The sequence below is a fragment of the Bos indicus genome, chromosome 22 (genome assembly GCF_029378745.1).
Source record: "Bos indicus isolate NIAB-ARS_2022 breed Sahiwal x Tharparkar chromosome 22, NIAB-ARS_B.indTharparkar_mat_pri_1.0, whole genome shotgun sequence".
In the NCBI taxonomy this organism is placed as follows: domain Eukaryota; kingdom Metazoa; phylum Chordata; class Mammalia; order Artiodactyla; family Bovidae; genus Bos; species Bos indicus.
This window is the reverse complement of record NC_091781.1, coordinates 26,219,675-26,238,664: the sequence shown is the minus strand read 5'-3', so window position 1 is coordinate 26,238,664 and position 18,990 is coordinate 26,219,675. Positions and strand designations below refer to the sequence as shown.

Genomic DNA, 18,990 nt, shown 5'->3' with positions numbered 1-18,990 from the left:
AGAACCTGGTTATTAAACAGGGTGGTTGTTCAGGTAATGTACATGTCATGTGAAGAGCGCTGAAGGAAGGAAGAGGGTGGAGACTTGAGGAGGGTGACTGCCGTTCATCAACTAGCTACAAGGCTTGGGCCCAGATCCTTCAACCTCTGGCCCTCAGGATCTTTGCCTACAGAGAAATGTGCTTTGGTGAAAAGAAAGCTTTGTGCTTCTTCCCAACTATAAGTCAGACCGGTTGGATTAATATTCTGACTCAACAGCTGTGTGATTGTGGGTGGATATTTCAGCTCTCTGAGCCAATTTTCTCATATAAGCAGGAAGATAATAAGACCTGCTTTACTGGAATGGGTGAAAGTGAAAAAGTGTTAGTCACTCAGTTGTGTCTGACTCTTTGGGATCCAGCCAGACTCCTCTGTTCATGGCATTTCCCAGGCAAGAATATTGGAATGGTTTGCCATTTCCTTCTCCAGGGTATCTTCCTGACCCAGGGATCGAACCCGGGTCTCCTGCATCACAGGCAGGTTGTTTACTATCTGAGCCACTAGGGAAACCTGGGTCTGATTAAGAAAGAAGCTATATAGTGTCTGGTATGAGGTAGGTGCTAAGTAAGTGATAGCTGTTTTCTGTCCAATGAGGGGCCAAATGACTTTTGTTCTTTTTAGCCCCTAGAACTTTCTCGTTCCATGGATCATTGTTAATGATTTAAAATTTTTGAATATGGGCATATTCACTACAATGACATAGCACATATTTATTTCTTAATATCTTTACTAAGACTGTTTTTCTTTTTCTGCTTTCACCAATTTATTTCAAAAAGAAAGAAATGACAGAATCAGTAGGCCACATTAAAACAGTTCTCCACAAGAGAAATTGTTTCCATAATGGGGACTTTTCAGAATATTTTCACTGTGTGTTTGCACCTTTGCAAACGATCCAAGATAAAATGCCTTCTATCTCTCCTGGGATGTGATTTTACAATCCAATTATTTTACTGACAGGAAGCATCTTCTTCATTTCTAGCCAAAATTTACCTGAATTTCCACTTGTGCCATGCTAAATAATTCACTCTTCTCTTTGATCTGCTGGATATGCATATACCAAACCTGTTTTTCAAATTTTTCTCTTTCTCTTTCTCTTGGTTTCTGTGTATGTAATGAGATGAATGGCCTTTAATCAATAGCTTCCCTACCAAAAATACATATGTGCTTTTGCTTTCAGCATTCACTATGCTCCTTTGCTGCTGAGAATATGTGAGGTAAGTAGATGCAGCTAATACAGTTCTTATTAAACTGAAATCCTTGGATTTTAAGCTTTATGGGAACATGAAAAAAGCAAATATATGAAGAAATAATTTAAAAGTAAAATGTTCACCCAGGTATTAGTAAAGCCACAGTACCTTGCATAGTCCTTGGTGGCTTAAGTGTCACCAGCATCACCTATTTCCACATTTATAAAAGATATTATAAGACTATGCAATATCTGGACAATATCTGGGTGCATTTCTGTAGTATATCAGAACATCTGTAGACTTAGCTGTACTTTTTTGTAGAAAGGAATTCCTTTAAGAGATGATGTGGAAGGCACAGGGAAAAGACACAGAAACCCACTGAATGCCCTAGGTTCTATGCTAGAACCAGCATTAGGCTTAGAACAGGTGTGATTTCTCTTCATTCCCTGAAATAAGATATTTAGTTATGGCTTGGGAGAGGAGTGTGGACACAGGAAACAACAGTATATATCTAGGGGAGGGGTGGTTGTTGTTCAGTTGCTGTTGTGCACAATTCTTTGTGACCCCATGGACTGCACCACACCAGACTTCCTTGTCCTTCACTATCTCCCAGAGTTGGCTAAAACTCATGTCCATTGAGTCGATGATGCCATCCAACCACATCATCCCCTGTCGCTCCCTTCTTCTTTTGCCCTCAACCTTTCCCAGCATGGGAGTCAGCTCTTTGCATCAGGTGTCCAAAGGATTGGAAATTCAGCTTCTGCATCAGTCTTTACAATGAATATTCAGGGTTGATTTCCTTTAGGATTGACTGGTTGGATCTCCTTGCTGTCCATGGGACTCTCAAGAGTCTAATCCAGTATCACAGTTTAAAAGCAGCAGCTCTTCAGTGCTCAGCCTTCCTTATGGTCCAGCTTTCACATCCATACATGACTACTGAAAAAACCATAGCTTTGACTATTTGGACTTTTGGTGGCAAAGTATCTCTCTGCTTTTTAATATGCTGTCTAGGTTTGTCATAGCTTTTCTTTCAAGGAGCAAACATCTTTTAATATCATGGCTGCAGTCACAGTCCACAGTAATTTTGGAGCCCAAGAAAATAAACTCTTGCACTGTTTCCACTGTTTCCCCATCTATTTGCCATGAAGTGATGGGACCAGATGCCATGATCTTAGTTGTTTGAATGTTGAGTTTTAAGCCAGCTTTTTCACTCTCCTCTTTCACTTTCATCAAGAGGGTCTTCACTTTCTGCCATTAGTGGGAGAGCTATGGGTGGGTTTGTTTTACTTTATTGGGGGGAAGGTTCTTTCTCTTCTAATGGAAAGATTAGGGATTATTTGCTGCTGCATCACCACTACCTTTTCCTATGTTCTGTGTGTGTGTATATATATACTGATTGATACTGGCCATTTTCTGTATGCTTTCTAAATTTAGTGAACCCATGGTTCTACATCATTATACATTGTTTACTGTTGAACTGTTAACTTTCACTGCACATGCTCAGCCAGTAAAACAGAAAGTACATCAAACCCTTGTTGTCTTTGTGAAAAGATCAGAAATTATTCTTGGCAATGAAAAACTAGATCTACGACTGTGTAACAACTCTACATATCTGAAATATTATATTGTGCTATTTTTGTCTGTTTCCCTGAAAGAGGGAAAGAAACATTTATTAAAGCAGTTAATATTGGCCAAAGCCTTCTGTTCAGTTCAGTTACTCAGTCATGTCCGACTGTGCAGCCCCATGGACTGCAGCACACCAGGCTTCTCTGTCCATTGCCAGCTCCTGGAGCTTACTCAAACTCATGTCCATCGACTTGATAATGTCATCCAACCATCTCATCCTCTTATGTTAAACCTGTTAAAAACAACATCGTGTATAATTCTTTCACTGACTCTTAGAATTAGTTATCAGACACTGTTTGTGGCCCACAAAATAGTTTTTCTTCCCTTTTTTCTTCCTAACAAAATCCATGTGCTCAGCTAAAAGCACTTCCCAGATTCCTTTGTTTCTTCCAGCCAGGGTGGTAGAATTCTTACCAGTGAAAAACTATGAGAAATCTGTTGGGCATGGGGGAATGTCAGCAAAAACTATTGCTTTCCTGTTACAAAGCCCACCCCTTACAGGTCTCTTTATGTCAACTTTCTCTCCCCCAGGATATACTTGTCTAAATATTTCCTCTACATATAGTTAGAATCATATCAGCAGAGTCATAGTTTCTCTTTCAATCATCAAACATACTTTAGAAAACTCAAGAGGAGAACAGAAGTCTAATGAATTTATCCATATTTTTGCTGACCATGTTTTTTCTTCCTTCCTGGTGTTTTCTTCTTTAATTTTTCCCTTTATTTTTATAGACCCTTTAGCCATTCTTTTAGGGTGGGTCTGATGATGAAGATTTTCTTGGTTTCCCTTCATTTAAGTATGTATAGACTTCCCCTTCCTTTCTAAAGGATGTTTTCGCTGGTTAAAGAAATCTGGCTTGACATTTCTTTTCTTTAAGGACCAGAAAAATATTTTGTCATGTTGTCTGGCATACATAACCTCTGATAAGAAGTTGTCATTTCATTTGTTTTCTTCTGTAAGTGTGCCATTTCCCCCCAGCTGCATTCAAGAATTTTTCTCTTTGTCTTCAGTTTTCAGAAGTTTAAGTATATTATATCTTGTCATGGGTTGTTATTGGCTCATTTTGTTTAGCATCTGATTAGTTTTTTGAGTTTGCAGGATTATGTCACATGCCAGATTTGAAACATTTCAGCCATTATTTCTGTGGATGCTTTTTTTTTCAATTTTGCCTTCATTTTTATCTCTCTCTCTGGTACTTTGAAGAGGGGTTAAATTGAATAATGTTTAGTTATAGTCCAACAGGTCTATGAGGCTGTTCATTCCTGTTGTCTTTTTTCCCTGCTGTTCAAAATGGGTAATTTCTGTTTTTCCATCTTTCAATTCACTAGTTCTATCCTCCATCTCCTCCTTTCTGGTTTCTTCAATTCTGAAATTTCAGTTGGGTACTTCTTTAACACTTTCACTCCTTTGCTGAGGCTTTCTAATTTCAGTTTGTTTATGCATGTTTACGATTGCTCACCAAAGCATTTTATCATGGCAGCTTAAAATAGTTGAGAAGTCTTAGCAGTTCATCTTGTATCCAGAACTGTTGGTTTTCTTTTCTTTGTCTTTTTTTGTAGAGTTTGAGATCCTCCTGGTTCTTAGCATGATAAGTACTTTTTTTTTTTTTAATATAGAAACCTGCACATTTTAACAGTATAAGACAATGGATTTTATTTAAAGCTTCTGCTTTAACTGACTCGCACTGACATCCTCTGGCATGTCTGGGAAGAAGAGGATGTTGTTTCCTTACTGCTGATTACAAGTCCAAGCTCCCTACTCCGGTTCTGTTGTCATCAGAGGGGTAGAGCTCATTAATGCGGTTGGGGAGAAAGATCTGGTTTCCCATGTAGTCTCCACTGACATGTGGAGGCAGGAGCCCCATTATTTGCCTGTGGGATGACACTCCCAGCTCTGAAGTTTGCCTTCTTTGACACTGCCCAACAGGAAAGTTGTGGCTCCTCACCACAGCCTCATGAGGGTAAAAGCCTAGGCTCTTCTTCCCTTGGCTTTTGCTGTTATGCTTGAGGCCATAGTTCTCTTTGTGATGTTTGGCTGGTGTACAGAGGTGATTGTACAGTTTTTTGTTTTTGTTTTTGTTTTCTATCTTGCTAAGCTTCTCCTGCCTCTAACTATAGCTAGCACAACTTAGCTTTGGTTGGGCCTTTTTATTTATTTATTTTTTGGCCTACATTCATATTCATTCATTGGAGTTCTCAGGTTGCCAGCTTCTTCAACTCCAGGTCTGAGGTATGCCCAAGAAACTCACTGCCATGAGGGTCTTTTGTTGTTGTTGTTATTGGACTCCTTGGGTCTTGAGGTTCCTAATCAATCTGCATTATTCTCTCCACCTTTCTTATGTTTGCTTTAGCTACATCGTCCATGGTTTTTAGTTATGCTTAGTGGGAGGTATATGGAAAAGTATTTATATTCCATATTCCTTGAAGCAGAAGTCATTCAGGAATATACATTTTTACTTAGTAATTTTTATAATTACTCCCAGGTGATTCTGAGTCAAAGATCTATGGGTTACCCTTTGAGAAACATTATCTACATAATGAATCTGAGACCCAGAGAGACTAAGTCAACAAGTAGTTATCAAATACTCAGGTTGTACAGCACAAAGTTTAAACTAGAACCCATGTCTCCTGGCTTCCCTTTCAATACCCTTTCCTCCTCGTGACACTAAAAAAAGCAGCTAAAAATATCAAAAGGAAATAATGTACCAATTTCACTGGTATTTATGAAGATCATACAGTTTGCCTAGAGATAATGCATAGACTTAAAAAAAGGTAGAGGCACAATCTTTCTAATACATTTGTTTCCCACAAGCTGCAATATAATTTCTACTGAGGAGGATTCCAGGCAATTGCTCCAAGATAGAGTATTGTCTGCACATGAAAAGATTGTTCTTGGAAATAAAAATCTACACAGTCTACTGAGGGTTCTGCGCACTGCCTGCGTAGTCTGACTCACACACAGTGAAGCTTTTCCAGTTATGTTCATACTCCTCTGGCAGTGGCCTCTATAATTGCCTAAGTTAGTTGGTAGACATGCAGGCAATGTTAATTCTCTGCAAATATAGTTATCCATAACTTGGTGTCAATTGCATCGTCCTCAATAGAGACAACTCTTCAGATGTCACTGGCATTTGGGGCAGGAGGGCTGTATTCAGTCATCTCTGGGGAGCTCGTGAAATTGGAGAGACAGGAAATGGTGTGGGAGCGAAGGCAGCATACAAATGCGTCTAATGAAATGTGAGCATCCTTCAGTGGCTGCCTTTCATCTGACTGGCCCCATGCACAGGTTGTACCAGATGGCACTCTCATGGTTTCCATCAGTGTGGAAATGTGATGAAGAAGGGGAGGAGAAGAATAGATGGAAAAAAAATAAAATAAAACAATCTGCACAGCTGAAAATAATTACAGTTATGTAACTAATGACCCAGGGAATTAGAGGAAGCCAAACTCATTGAAACTCAGGCCACATGCAGGCAGATGTCACAACTTAATGACAAAAGATGAATTGCTTTATATCCTGCATAGTAACACATGATGAGGGCTTTTGATTCTTCGTTCCAAATCCCTGTCTTAGAATATAGTCATAAGGAGAACCATATCCTGAGTATCTTTCCATTTTGAAGGGAAATTGAGCTAGCAGCAGTCCTGGATTATTAAAAATGTCAAGATAATTTCAATAAATCTTAGATTGATATTCATTTTGACCTGTAGGAGTAGCAGGAAGCAACCTGAAGGATGTTGGAGATAGCCATTTTGCCACTGAAATATAGACTATGCATTCCTGGGACAGTTGGGTTAAATCTTACACTTTTGTGGTCATTTAAAAGCATTTATTGAGATTCTGCCATGTATGTGGCCCTACTTAACAAGTATGTTGGAAAGATGAGAGATGCTACCCCTCCCCACCCTGGAGGATTTCACAGTGGTGTGCACTTTGTAAATATTGATTGGAGTGGATAACCAATTGCTATTCCTTAAACAGACTCTGTCAAGGTTGCTGAAATTCCCACTGTCTCCTATCAAAGCTCTGAAAGCTGACATTCAAATGCTGGTTGTTCAAGTATTCATTCTTGAATTCATTCACTCAGTCATTCAGCAAATCTCCACTGAATTTCTGTTATGTTCTAGGCACTGAGCTTGGCCCTAGGTTTAAACTGGTGAATATCATTTTTTAATATTAACGATATTAAATTATTATTGTGGATGATATTAAGTCAACATAATATTACATAAAAACATAATATATAAATATATTATGTCTTAAGCTATGCTTTGTTTAAAAAAATCAATGGTAAAGGTGGAGTCACAATCTCAATATTTAGAAATCAGTGGTGGAATTACTGTTACAAAGTTTTATGAGAAAGGGTTAGATGCATTAGTGTCTCATCTAATGTATCAGCCAGTTAGTGGGAAAAAATGTAAAGCAGATGCCATTAATATTTTGAATCTTATAAAAAATGTTTATGAAAAACACTTCAGGGGAGTGGATAGCTCACAGGTTTGGCAATGAAAGACCAAACATTTTAAATGCATATAATTGGTTGAAATCCAGCCAGAACTGGATAACAAATGCAACTCTTCCCCATCTGCTGGTTTATGCAAATGTGTTGGTGATCTCATTTAGTTTTCTAGGAGACAGGTGTCTCTATTGCTAAAGCAACCACTTGGTTGGCATCCAGCCCCAGTTTCAGGAAAAGTCTTGAATTTAGCTGTGGGGTAGAGCTCAGCTTACAGCATGATTCTAAGAATCCCTAGATACGAGAGAAAGGTCAGAGCTGAAAACCACTGGAAGTTGGTGTCCGGTCCATCAGAGTTTGGATCAGCCATGGCAGAGAAGACTCTAACTTGCTGCACATGCATTCTCTACCTGATTTCTTCAGAGCTGAAGATCTGCCAAGAAGATAGCTCTGAAAGAAGTTTTTGCTGGAGACTGTCCAACTCAGATACCAATACCAAGCCTGATTGGATAGGACCTTATTTCTCTCCAGAACTTTCTCCATATTCCAGATAACCAGAGAACACAAGTATTTTTAAAAACTGTTTTAGGGATAAAATAATCACAGATACAATATCACAGTTAAAGGACACCCAATTTTTTAGTGTTCATCTGTTATTGGTGAACAGGGAAGTGAAGAAGAGCACAGACTATGAAATTAAACTACTTCAGGTTCAGATCCTCTCATTGTCACTTAGCTGTGTAACTCTGGGAAAGTTACTTAACTTCTCTGGTCCTCATGCCACCCATCCAAAAAATGGAGATAATAGTATTACCAAGGCCATAGAATTGTTATGAGAATTGAATGCCTGCAATATATTTAGAACTGTGTCTGGCATATATTGAGTTTTTGTACAAGTTACCTCACATTACTGCTTTTTTAATTCAATGAAAAACTGCTCTCATTATTTAATTCTAACATCAGTTCTTCGCCATTTTCATATTATGCACCGCCATTTTACAGTTGAGGATATTAAGCTTCAGAATGGCCAATGGCAGGGAAGAATTAAAGTGGCTTATTGAATCTGTCTAATGCCAAACCAAGATCTCTGTATTGCAATCAGTTACTTTAAATCACACAGCAAAGTAGGAGAGCAGACTGTTACCCAAGATTTCTGGTTCTCAGTTCAACATACCTGTCAGTAATTTCTAGTTCCTGGTTTTGTTAATGCAAAGGAAAAATATGTGCAAAAATAAAAAGTACTGATTTTTATGATCTCTACCAAAAATAACAAATTGAAGTCCAAGAAATTTTAATTTTTCTTAAAAAATTATTGATTGCTACATTTTTAAAATAACAAATTGAAGTACAAGAAATTTTAATTTTTCTTAAAAAATTATTGATTGCTACATTTTAGCAATTATTATGCTAAATTCTGGGGTCATAGTGATAAATAATACAGAGAAAATGATTATTGGAAATTTTCTAATAAATTCTAATTATTCAGATTATTTTTTTCTTTCACAAATTCCTTTCATAATTTTTTAAACCAAATTGCAAAACTGGTTCTGATTCTGTTGACTTTTATTTATAGACAAAAAATATATTTACTTACCCATAATATTTAATAGCAACTAGGATCTTAATTTTTAAAAAAATTATCATTCAAGGCCCTTGAAGGAAGCAATTGTTTTAATCATTATTCTACTGGACTTTGCTCACTAAGATCTCTGTGTGTTCTTGATCCTCTCCCAGATGAGTGAATAAACTAGTGACTGTAGGGTGACACTTCCATGACTTTACAAGCTTCCGAAAGGGGTAGACCATAATGAAGGCATGCATGAGAGGACTACGAACCAGGGAGGTGGCACACGTGGAAGTTCCCACATCATCATTCATACTAATCTGATTAACTCTCCCCGTCTCATTTCCAGAGTGCAGGGATCAGGAATTTTGGCAACCATCTGGGTAACAGAAGTCCCTCCCCAAGGATCTTGTAAATTTCTGCCCATATGTTCCCTGTAAAATTGCACTGCCTACGGCTTTCTTCCCATAGCTCATGTCTGCAAAGATGACCAACCAACCAGATCTTGTGACAGAGTCCATCAGCTTTTCAGGAATATGCCAAGGCAGTTATTTCTCACTTGGACTTAAAATGATTTTCATTGATAATATGAGCCCTGCGAATAATAACAAATATATTAAACATGAGGAGATATTGTCTGATACTAAGCTTGCAATGCACAGAGCCATTAAAAAAGCACTTTGTATCATAAGACACAACTTCCCAGGTAGTTCAGGGTAAAGAACCTGCCAGTCAATGCACAAGATGCAGATTTGATCCCTGGGTCAGGAAGATCTCCTAGAGGAGGAAATGGCCACCCACTCCAGTATACTTGCCTGGAAAATCTCATGGATAGAGGAGCCTGGCAGACTATGGTCCATGGGGTCGCAAAAGAGTCAGACATAACTTTAGTTCAGTAGCTCAGTCATGTCTGACTCTCTGCGACCCTGTGGACTGCAGCATGCTAGGCTTCCCTGTCCATCACCAACTCCTGGACCCTACTCAAACTCACGTCCATCGCCATCGGTGATGCCCCATCTCATCCTCTGTCATCCCCTTCTCCTCCTGCTGTCAATCTTTCCCAGTATCAGGGTCTTTTCAAATGAGTCAGTTCTTCGCATCAGGTGGCCAAAGTATTGGAGGTTCAGCTTCAGCAACAGTCCTTCCAATGAATATTCAGGACTGATTTCCTTTAGGATTGATATAACTTAGTGACTAAACAACAACATCATAAGACACACCAGAAAATACTGCCCCCTTCTTTCTTGCAGTACAACACCTGGGAAGGAGGCTTTAGGAACACACAGTCTAATGTAATTCTCTCCAGGTGAGTATCTTTCAGGGAAAAAGAAAGATACAACATTGACTTATCTGGATTACCTTACATTTGTCATTTTTAACGACTTCAAACTAAGGCTTGATTCATAGAATTATGATTATTAAAATGTTAGTCGTCCTAGGCAGGACTTTCTCATATCTGATTTCTCTAAGTCCTAAGACAGCCCTTGGTGAGAATGTCTTAAACTTGTGAGCAGTTTTCATCAGCTGAATAATAAATGCAAGTTTCCCTATTTTGAAAACTCAAAGGAGCATGTGCTTAGAGATTCTGTATGTTTTCCTTTTCTCTAGTTTTCAGACTAGATAGAATATTTATCTCCCTGTGTTCATTAGAAAATATATATGATGTTGCATCATGGGGGTAACCAATGAATATTTAGTTCGTTGTTGAAAGATACGGGCTTCTAAGAATGGGCTTCCCTCGTGGCTCAGGCAGTAAAGAATCTGCCTGCAATGCAGGAGACCCAGGTTCGATCCCTGGGTTGGGAAGATCCCCTGAAGAAGGGAATAGCTACCCACTCCAGTATTCTTGCTTGGTGAATTCCATGGACAGAGAATGCTGGCGGGCTACAGACCATAGATGTTGGGGGCCAGAGTGAGGTACTCCGCCCATGACAAAGGTCATGAGGAAGGAGGCTCGACATACGCAAAGGCGGGATCGAGCCTCAGGAGTCCCCCTGGAACTCCTCGAGCATCTACCCCCATAACCAGAGCCTGCCTACTTTACTACTTTGTGCTCTTACCTACACCTCTGACTTTACGGGGGGCTGTCCCCACCACCTCTTTCGGAGAAGGAGTTAACCTAGAGCTCCAGTCAATAAAAACTCTTGGGTGTGACAAGAGTGTTTTAACCTACAAACTCCTCTGAAGGTTCTCTAGCCTGCCTGACAGGCTTGTCTGGCCACATGTGATTGCTCACAGCCTCCCAACCGTGAGAGGCACGAGATGCTTTAAACCTTCTAAAAACAGGTTCCTTAGAAAAGTTAGAAAACTATTAGTATAAGTATAATGGGCTGATTAGAAATTGTGTTGGTGAAGGGTTTTTCATTTGTTGAGCCAATGTTTGTTGCTAAGTCTCCATATCCCCTGCCCTTACACACATTAATGAATATATAGAAGGAATAAGTATTAACCTTTGATATTAATCACGTTAGACCTTAGGCTAAGTAAATTCTTTCCTTAACTAAAACCCACTACACCCTCACCCTGTAGGAATGTAACTTTATTTGGGTGGCGTCTGTTTTGAGAATAATCAGCCCTGGAGAAATAAGTGTCCTGATTGACTGACCGCTGTCACAAGGAGAGGGTTGTAAATTGTCAGCAGGCCCCCCTGGCCAGAAGATGATGTAACACCCCTAAGACCTCTGTATACATTTGTGTGAAGCACCTGACTTTAATAAAAGTCAGGACTGCTGTCCCCACGTGACTTTTGTATAACATCTCAGTGTATAAAAACAGACTCTGGAAAATAAAGAATTGGGATCAGTTTCTCGAAATACTGGTCTCCCCATGTCGCTCTCTCTCTCACTCTGGTTGAGTCTCCATCTGGAGCGCGGAACCCACCATGCTTACTAATTATGCCTGGGCTTCTAAGATCCGACCGGGGAGGCCTCAGTGTCTCCTCTCCTTCGGGAGAACGGAAGGACGCCTGCGGCCTACGTAAGTGGTGCAAACTTCTTGTCTTGAAGTTTTATTGGTCTCCCGAGTAAACCAAGCCACTCAGCCTCTTTTCTCCACTGAATTTTCCTACTGAGCTATCCTCATCCTATTACTCTTTATATCTTTGATAAAATATTTAAATAAATAAATAGGTCGCCGACGCCGTCCCCGCTTCGAATACCCTGGATCAGCCGGGGCAGGACCCCGGCACATAGGGTCACACAGAGTTGGACATGACTGAGCGACTAACACTTTCTCTCTAAGAATATTCCTATTCTTATAAAGGTTACCCTCACAGCCTTGCTGTTGAAAGCGAGAACCACACAAATATTGGGTGTAGAGCCATTACAGTCTGCTTCCTGCACTCCATCAGAAACCACATGTTACAGGGTGAGAATGGGCAAAACTTCACCTCACAACACTTTGAACTTTCAATGAAGAACATATTATGCAAACTAGATTGTGTCTGCTGCAGCTCAGCCTGGCCTAAAGTACCAACATTTATCTCGTGTTATATCTAAAATTACTTTGGGAAATGAATAGATATCAGATTGTGTGATTTTCTCTTGGGGACTATTGGCAGATGACACCCTTATGGGGTGGGTGGTACATTCTCATGAGGAAATTGTTGATTCCACTGTCAATCATCCTATAGAGATGTGGGTCATGGAGAAGAGGAGAAATGCATTCAACTTTAGAATTACATGAATTATAATCATCTCTTCTTTGTGGGAATATGGGTTATTTTTGTATAGTCTCCAAAGCCCAGGGAAAACTGGAATGATTCCAGTCAGTTGTATGTGTAAACTGCCACTTGTCATGTAGACATGTTGAGATAAAATAAGAACGTGGCTGGATAAGGGATCCTGAGATTATATATGAGTCTGTGCATAGATTCCAGAGAAGGCAATGGCACCCCACTCCAGTACTCTTGCCTGGAAAATCCCATGGATGGAGGAGCCTGGTGGGCTGCAGTCCATGGAGTCATAAAGAGTTGGATACGACTGAGCGACTTCACTTTCACTTTTCTCTTTCATGCATTGGAGAAGGAAATGGCAACCCACTCCAGTGTTCTTTCCTGGAGAATCCCAGGGACGGGGGAGCCTGGTGGGCTGCCGTCTGTGGGGTCCCACAGAGTCGGACATGACTGAAGCGACTTAGCAGCAGCAGCAGTAGTGCATAGATGCTGTTAATCAAACTCCACCTGATTAATTTGCCAGATTTACCAGTGATCTACTTCTCATCTATAAAACGTCGTAACTGATACCCATAGCTAGGGTGAGCAACCCAGGTGGTTTGCCTAAAAATGTCTTGGTTCCAGCACTGAAAGTCCCAAATCCCAGGAAACCATCAGTGTTGGGAAAACCTAGATAGTTGGTCACCTCACTGAATTTGGTAACACAGTGAGGTAACACCTCACTGACAGTAGCACACTGAATTTACCCAGGAAGAAACTCTGTAGTGACTCATGCCCTTTACTTCCCACCAGCTGAACTGAGCTGAATGTTTACCAAGAATCTGTTATACCATTTGTTCCCAAACCTGTTTAATGACTTACTTGTTGTTATAATTATATGATTTAATTAAATATAATGTAAACAGAGAAAATATCCATGTGGAAATGCAGAGCGGTATCTCTATGGAAACTAATTTGACAGTGGAATGTATATTTGCTACAAATGTAACAAAACAGAATGTTAAAGAATGTTAAATCTAATGTAACAAAAGAGTTGTAAATGATTCATAAAATAATATATATCACAGACTTTTACATTCTCATTCCTCCTTATAGACATTGAAAATGGAAATTACAAACAACCCATTATTAGCGTCGTTTATGTCAGAGAAATGAAACACGGATCAGATGATCCATGCATAAAGAAAAGACCTTGGTCTTCAAGAGATTCGTGCTGCATTTTTTTGTGTTTCAAACTAAAAATGTGTAAGGCATGTATAATTAAATTTTGTATTCCATGATCTAACAAATTTCTTCCATTAGCTGATTAGTCTAATAAGTTCTTTAAAAAAAAGTTTTTTTAATTGCATTTGTAATTATTCCCTATATTTTTGTGCTCTGCTTTTCTTTTATCGTGTCCAAACTTTCAGTAAGATCCTATGGACATATCACTCTCCATCAATCGCTGTATGTTTGGATTTTTAAAAGTATGTATTTACTTTGAACTTTGGCTGCATCAGGTCTTAGTCGTGGCATGTGGGGTGTTTGTTGCGGCAGGAGGGCTCATTGGTTGCAGCGCTCCAGGTTGCAATGTGTTGGCTTAGGTACCCTTGGTCATTTGAGATGTTGGTTCCCTGATCAAGGATCGAACCCAAATCCCCTGCATTGGGAGGTGGATTCTTAACCACTGGACCACCAGGGAAGTCCCCATCAATCACTGTATGTTGATGCTTAGCATCCTATACAGGGAAAAACAAAGAGTGTGAATATAGGTTGTAAGCTCTGTCTGCCAAGGACCAGATCTATTTTATTTGCTGTTTCCTGGTAACTTGCATGCTTCCAGTCAAAAACTAAGAGATCCTTATGTGAAGAATGCTTGATAAATAGGCAGTGAATGAATGAATGAACATCTCTCAAGAACCCTATAGTCAACCTTGAAGTTTTAAATGCTAATTATTAAATATTTAAATGCTAATTATTAATAATTATTAAATATTTAAATAAATATATACTATTTAATGATTCCATTTTTTTCCCTTAGAAAAATAATAGGCAGATCAGGGAACTTTTATAAGCACTGGAAAGATTACAAAGATGAATAAGATATACAAAGTACAAATATGAGAATATTTGAAATTTAATGATGAATTCAGCATTGGTATAGACCAATCAGAACAGAGGACTGGAAAATCAGATAGGATATCATATTATGCAGTGCTGGGTGCATGCAGACTAAATAACTGAACTTAAGTTGAGGGAGGAAAGTAATCAGTGCTCACTTGGCCTTAGCATTTAGTCACTATAAGCTCAGGTCTTGGTATCAAACAGACCTGCATTCAAGTCGGGACTCTGACAGTTACAGCTATTTGACCTTGAGTAAGTTTCTTAAACCCTCTCAGCTTCAGTTTTCATATCTTGAAAATGGTAATAATGATGCTTGATTGGTTACCCAGGATCAAATGCAGTAATATATTTGCAGATGTTACACTTATGCACAGTTTTTGATCCACAACAAGCACTTGGCATCTATTAGCTATATTTAAGGAAAATGGGCTGTAAAACTTAGAAAAAAGTTTCAGGAAGAGAGTAACATGGGAGCCTCCAAATTGATAAGCTTCCAAATTCCAAACTTCCAAATAAGTTTGGATATGCATAGAAAGGGTTGTAGGAAGGACAGAGGAAAGAAGAGAAAGAGTTTTCAGGCGTAAGAACAGTAGGAACTGTATACATACAGGAAATATTGGTGAGCGCACTATGAAGAACTAGAAGATTGGACATCAGAAGAAAAGAAAGTGGTTACTTCATATGGAAAACAAGGGAATTGCTTTAGAAGTTCTGACAAAAAAAAAAACATTTATTGTAGCATGAAACATTTAGCCATTCTAGGGTAGAGGGTAGACACCTAAATTAAAGAGAAAGAGATCAGATATCAGGCATTCTGTCTCTCACAAAAGTAGGAGCCCATTGAAAATTGCTCGTGCAATCATGGGGTAACTGAGAAGAGGAAAGAGAGAGGGAAAAGGGTAAGCACGGAAGCTATCCACTCTCTACATCTTTCCACTTGCAGAAGCACTAGAGCACTGTCTGTAAAAACCTCCATTGCTGCTGCTGCTGCTAAGGTGCTTCAGTCATGTCCGACTCTGTGCGACCCCATAGAGGGCAGCCCACCAGGCTCCGCTGTCCCTGGGATTCTCCAGGCAAGAGCACTGGAGTGGGTTGCCATTACCTCCACCAATGCATGAGGGAAAAGTGAAAGTGAAGTCACTCACTTGTGTCTGACTCTTCGCAATCCCATGGACCACAGCCTGCCAGGCTCCTCCATCCATGGGATTTTCCAGGCAAGAGTACTGGAGTAGGGTGCCACTGCCGTCTCTAAAAACCTCCATTAGGACATTGGATAGACAATTTCCTCATCTCTTGATTCTGGTATAGAGTTTACAGTACTTAAGTTATTTGATTCAAAATAGTCTTGTGTGCTATGCTTTCAACCACCTCATTCATTTTTATTTTCTGGTCATAAACTTTCTGTTATTTCTGCAAATTTTGTATCTGGTTAGTCTCTAGGAGTTCTTCCCTTTTTACCTTCTTTTCACAAGAACTGGTTCTTGTCTCAGTGTTTGCCCACTCTCTCTCTTCAGCTGGAATCTTATTCCTCTGCCAAAAAGATCTTTTCCACCCATGCTAACCTACGTATTTTTCATTCTCTAGTTTCCTATGGATGCTATCAAACATGTTTCTTCTTGACTTTTATTTACAGATAATTCTTAGATTTTGAGTAAGTAAATATGTTATGTATCTTTCTATTCCATTAAATCATAATCTTAGCCCCCACAGTATTTATTCAACAAGTATAAACTGAGCACATACTATGTACGAGAGACTACTCGAGGAGTATGGTTATAGCAATAAACTCAACAGGCATACTCTCTACTCTCATAGACCTGAAATGTAACAAGACAAGAGAAATGAGAAATAACTAAGTTAGACATTTTCTGAAAATGATAAATCCTTAAGGAAACCAACCAGGGAATGTTCATGCAAGGGACTGTGAGGTTAAATAAAGCAGGGCATTTAAAATAGAGGATTCAAGAAAATCTTTTTGTTGAGACTATGCTTGTAATGAGACCTGAGTGATGAGAAGCAGACCATGCAGGGCCCCAGGAGCACATTATTTTGGGCAGAGGGTACAAAAGCAAAGTCCCTGAGGCAAGGCCAGGTTGACCTGTTTGAGGGAAAGTAAGGTAGATAGGGCTGGATCCCAGTAAGCAAGCAGGCAGTGATGCACAGGCAGAAAGGAGCCGGACCATGTAGGTCCAGATGATGTGGTCAGAGTTTGGCTTTTACTCTGAGTGAAATGGCAAGACAGGGCGGGCCTTTAAACAGAAGATACCATAATCGGACTTGAGTTTTAAAGATTCCATTAGCTATTAGATACTAATGATTTGGAGCAGGGTCAAAAAGTAAATGTTTTAAGTTACTATTCCTGAAGGCCAGGTGAGACATGATGAGATCTTGTGCTAGGACTGCAACAGTGAAGTTAGAAGCAGCAACTGGCTTAGGGAGACATGTTGAAGGCGAGCCATGTAAGGATTTAAGAAGAGACATTAAGGATAAATCCTCATGTTTTGTCTGAAGCATTTTAGTGAATGGTAGTGCCATTACTCAAAAGCTAATTTTTTTTTAATGTATTGATTAGTTCTCATTAGAAAAAAAGGTTTTTCTCAATGAAACTAATGGTGACTCTGTTTAAAGGGAATGTAACTCTACAAGATATGCCAATGGCTATCAAATAGCTCCCTAACTGATTTTTTTATTATTCCCAATAATATATATCAGACTTCTCTGGTGGTTTAGATGGTAAAGAATCCACCTGCAGTGTGGGAGAACTGAGTTCAATCCCTGGATTGGGAAGATGCCCTGGAGAAGGGCATGGCAATCGACTCCAGTATTCTTGCCTGGAGAATCCCATGGACAGTGGAACCCGGTACAGTCCACGATGACACACAGAGTCAGACACAACTGCGCAACTAAGCACAACACAGCATAGCATAGCATATATCAGCAGTTGGCATACTTCTGCAAAGGACCAGATGCTAAGTATTTTCATCCTCGTGGGCCACAGTTCTCCAACCAGAGGCAATTTGTAAGTGAATAATTATGGCTCTGTTCAAATCAAGTTTTATTTACCAAAAAATAAGCATGAGCTATAATTGGCCAGCTTATGATAGCCATGATTATAAAATTACTTCCTGGCAAATCTCATAGATATTCTTAATTCATACAACTCCTCAAAAATGTGTTTTACTTAGGAAAGGAGTCTTTACAAGATAATGCAAAACCAGACTTATGACCTTTTTTGTTGTTTTTAGAGTCATTTTATTTTCCTCATTAAGAATTCCAGTAAGCATCTGACTGTGTTTAAACTACTTATCTCCAAACGTGCAAGGTATAGAATTTGGAACTCTGATATGAGCCCTTTGATTAAAAGATCTTTCTGTTTTCAAACCTCACTAGAAAATGGAGGTTAAAAGGCCTTTTAAAATTGAGTGGCAGAAGTGGAATATTTATTGTTCTTTTAAATTCAGTTCAATTATTCCAAGTGGCATTTCATTCTCCTAATTTATTTTTTGAATCACCCATCTTTGAAAGGTGTCATGTGAATTTGACAATTACTTCCCCTTTGTGGGGGTCAAAGCTAGTTACTGTCTGTATCTCACAGAAAAATACAGCCCCTATGTACTAAAGGTTATTCATATTTACTCCAAATTGTGATGTATTGAAGTCACAGCTTTTATCTAGCCTTTGAGGTCCTGATAACAAAAAAGACAGGAAGATCAATAACCGCATGATGGGTAACTAATTGCTTTTGCTTCAACCTGCAACCTTCTATCCTGCTCAAAGCTCATTCCAAAGTCCATTTGACAGTCTCAGATATTGTTTTCAACCTTCGCTCTCAACAGTCTGGATTCCATAATGAGTTAAAAAAAATATGTTAAAGCATTTTCTAATGACAATGCTTTACACATACATAGTCCTCAACACCACCCATGTAGGAAATCTATTAGAGGTCATTACTCAGATGACTACTGAGTAAAGGAAATTCTCTTTGCTAAAAGTGATGGTCTACTAGATGGGATTTAATTAATTTTCATTATGCTTGTAATGATTTCATTCATTATCACGAAGTCAATTTTCTCATTCAAAAAGCATTTATTAAGTGCTTATTTACTACCACTACTTTTAGCTAACACACTTTCATCAATGACCAGAGGCAACGTTCTTGTCCAGGGCTTTAGAAAATGAAAATATTGAGTCTTTGCATAAGGTAAGTTACCCAATTGTGTACATTAAGACACAAAAATGTCTGTAGCTTCTATGGGAGTTTTTACAGGTAAAGGATTCTGGAATCTCTACTTGCCAGTGTTGTAACCACAGGCAAGTTCATTAGTCTCTTCGTGCTTCAGTT

At 39.1% G+C, this 18,990-nt stretch overlaps 1 protein-coding gene across 1 annotated transcript in view; it reads left to right on the top strand.

The window, feature by feature from the left end:
- The window catches only part of CHL1 (cell adhesion molecule L1 like), a 357,768-nt gene that overhangs the window by 2,345 nt on the left and 336,433 nt on the right, over positions 1-18,990 (top strand). The gene's annotated exons all lie outside the window — the stretch shown is intronic.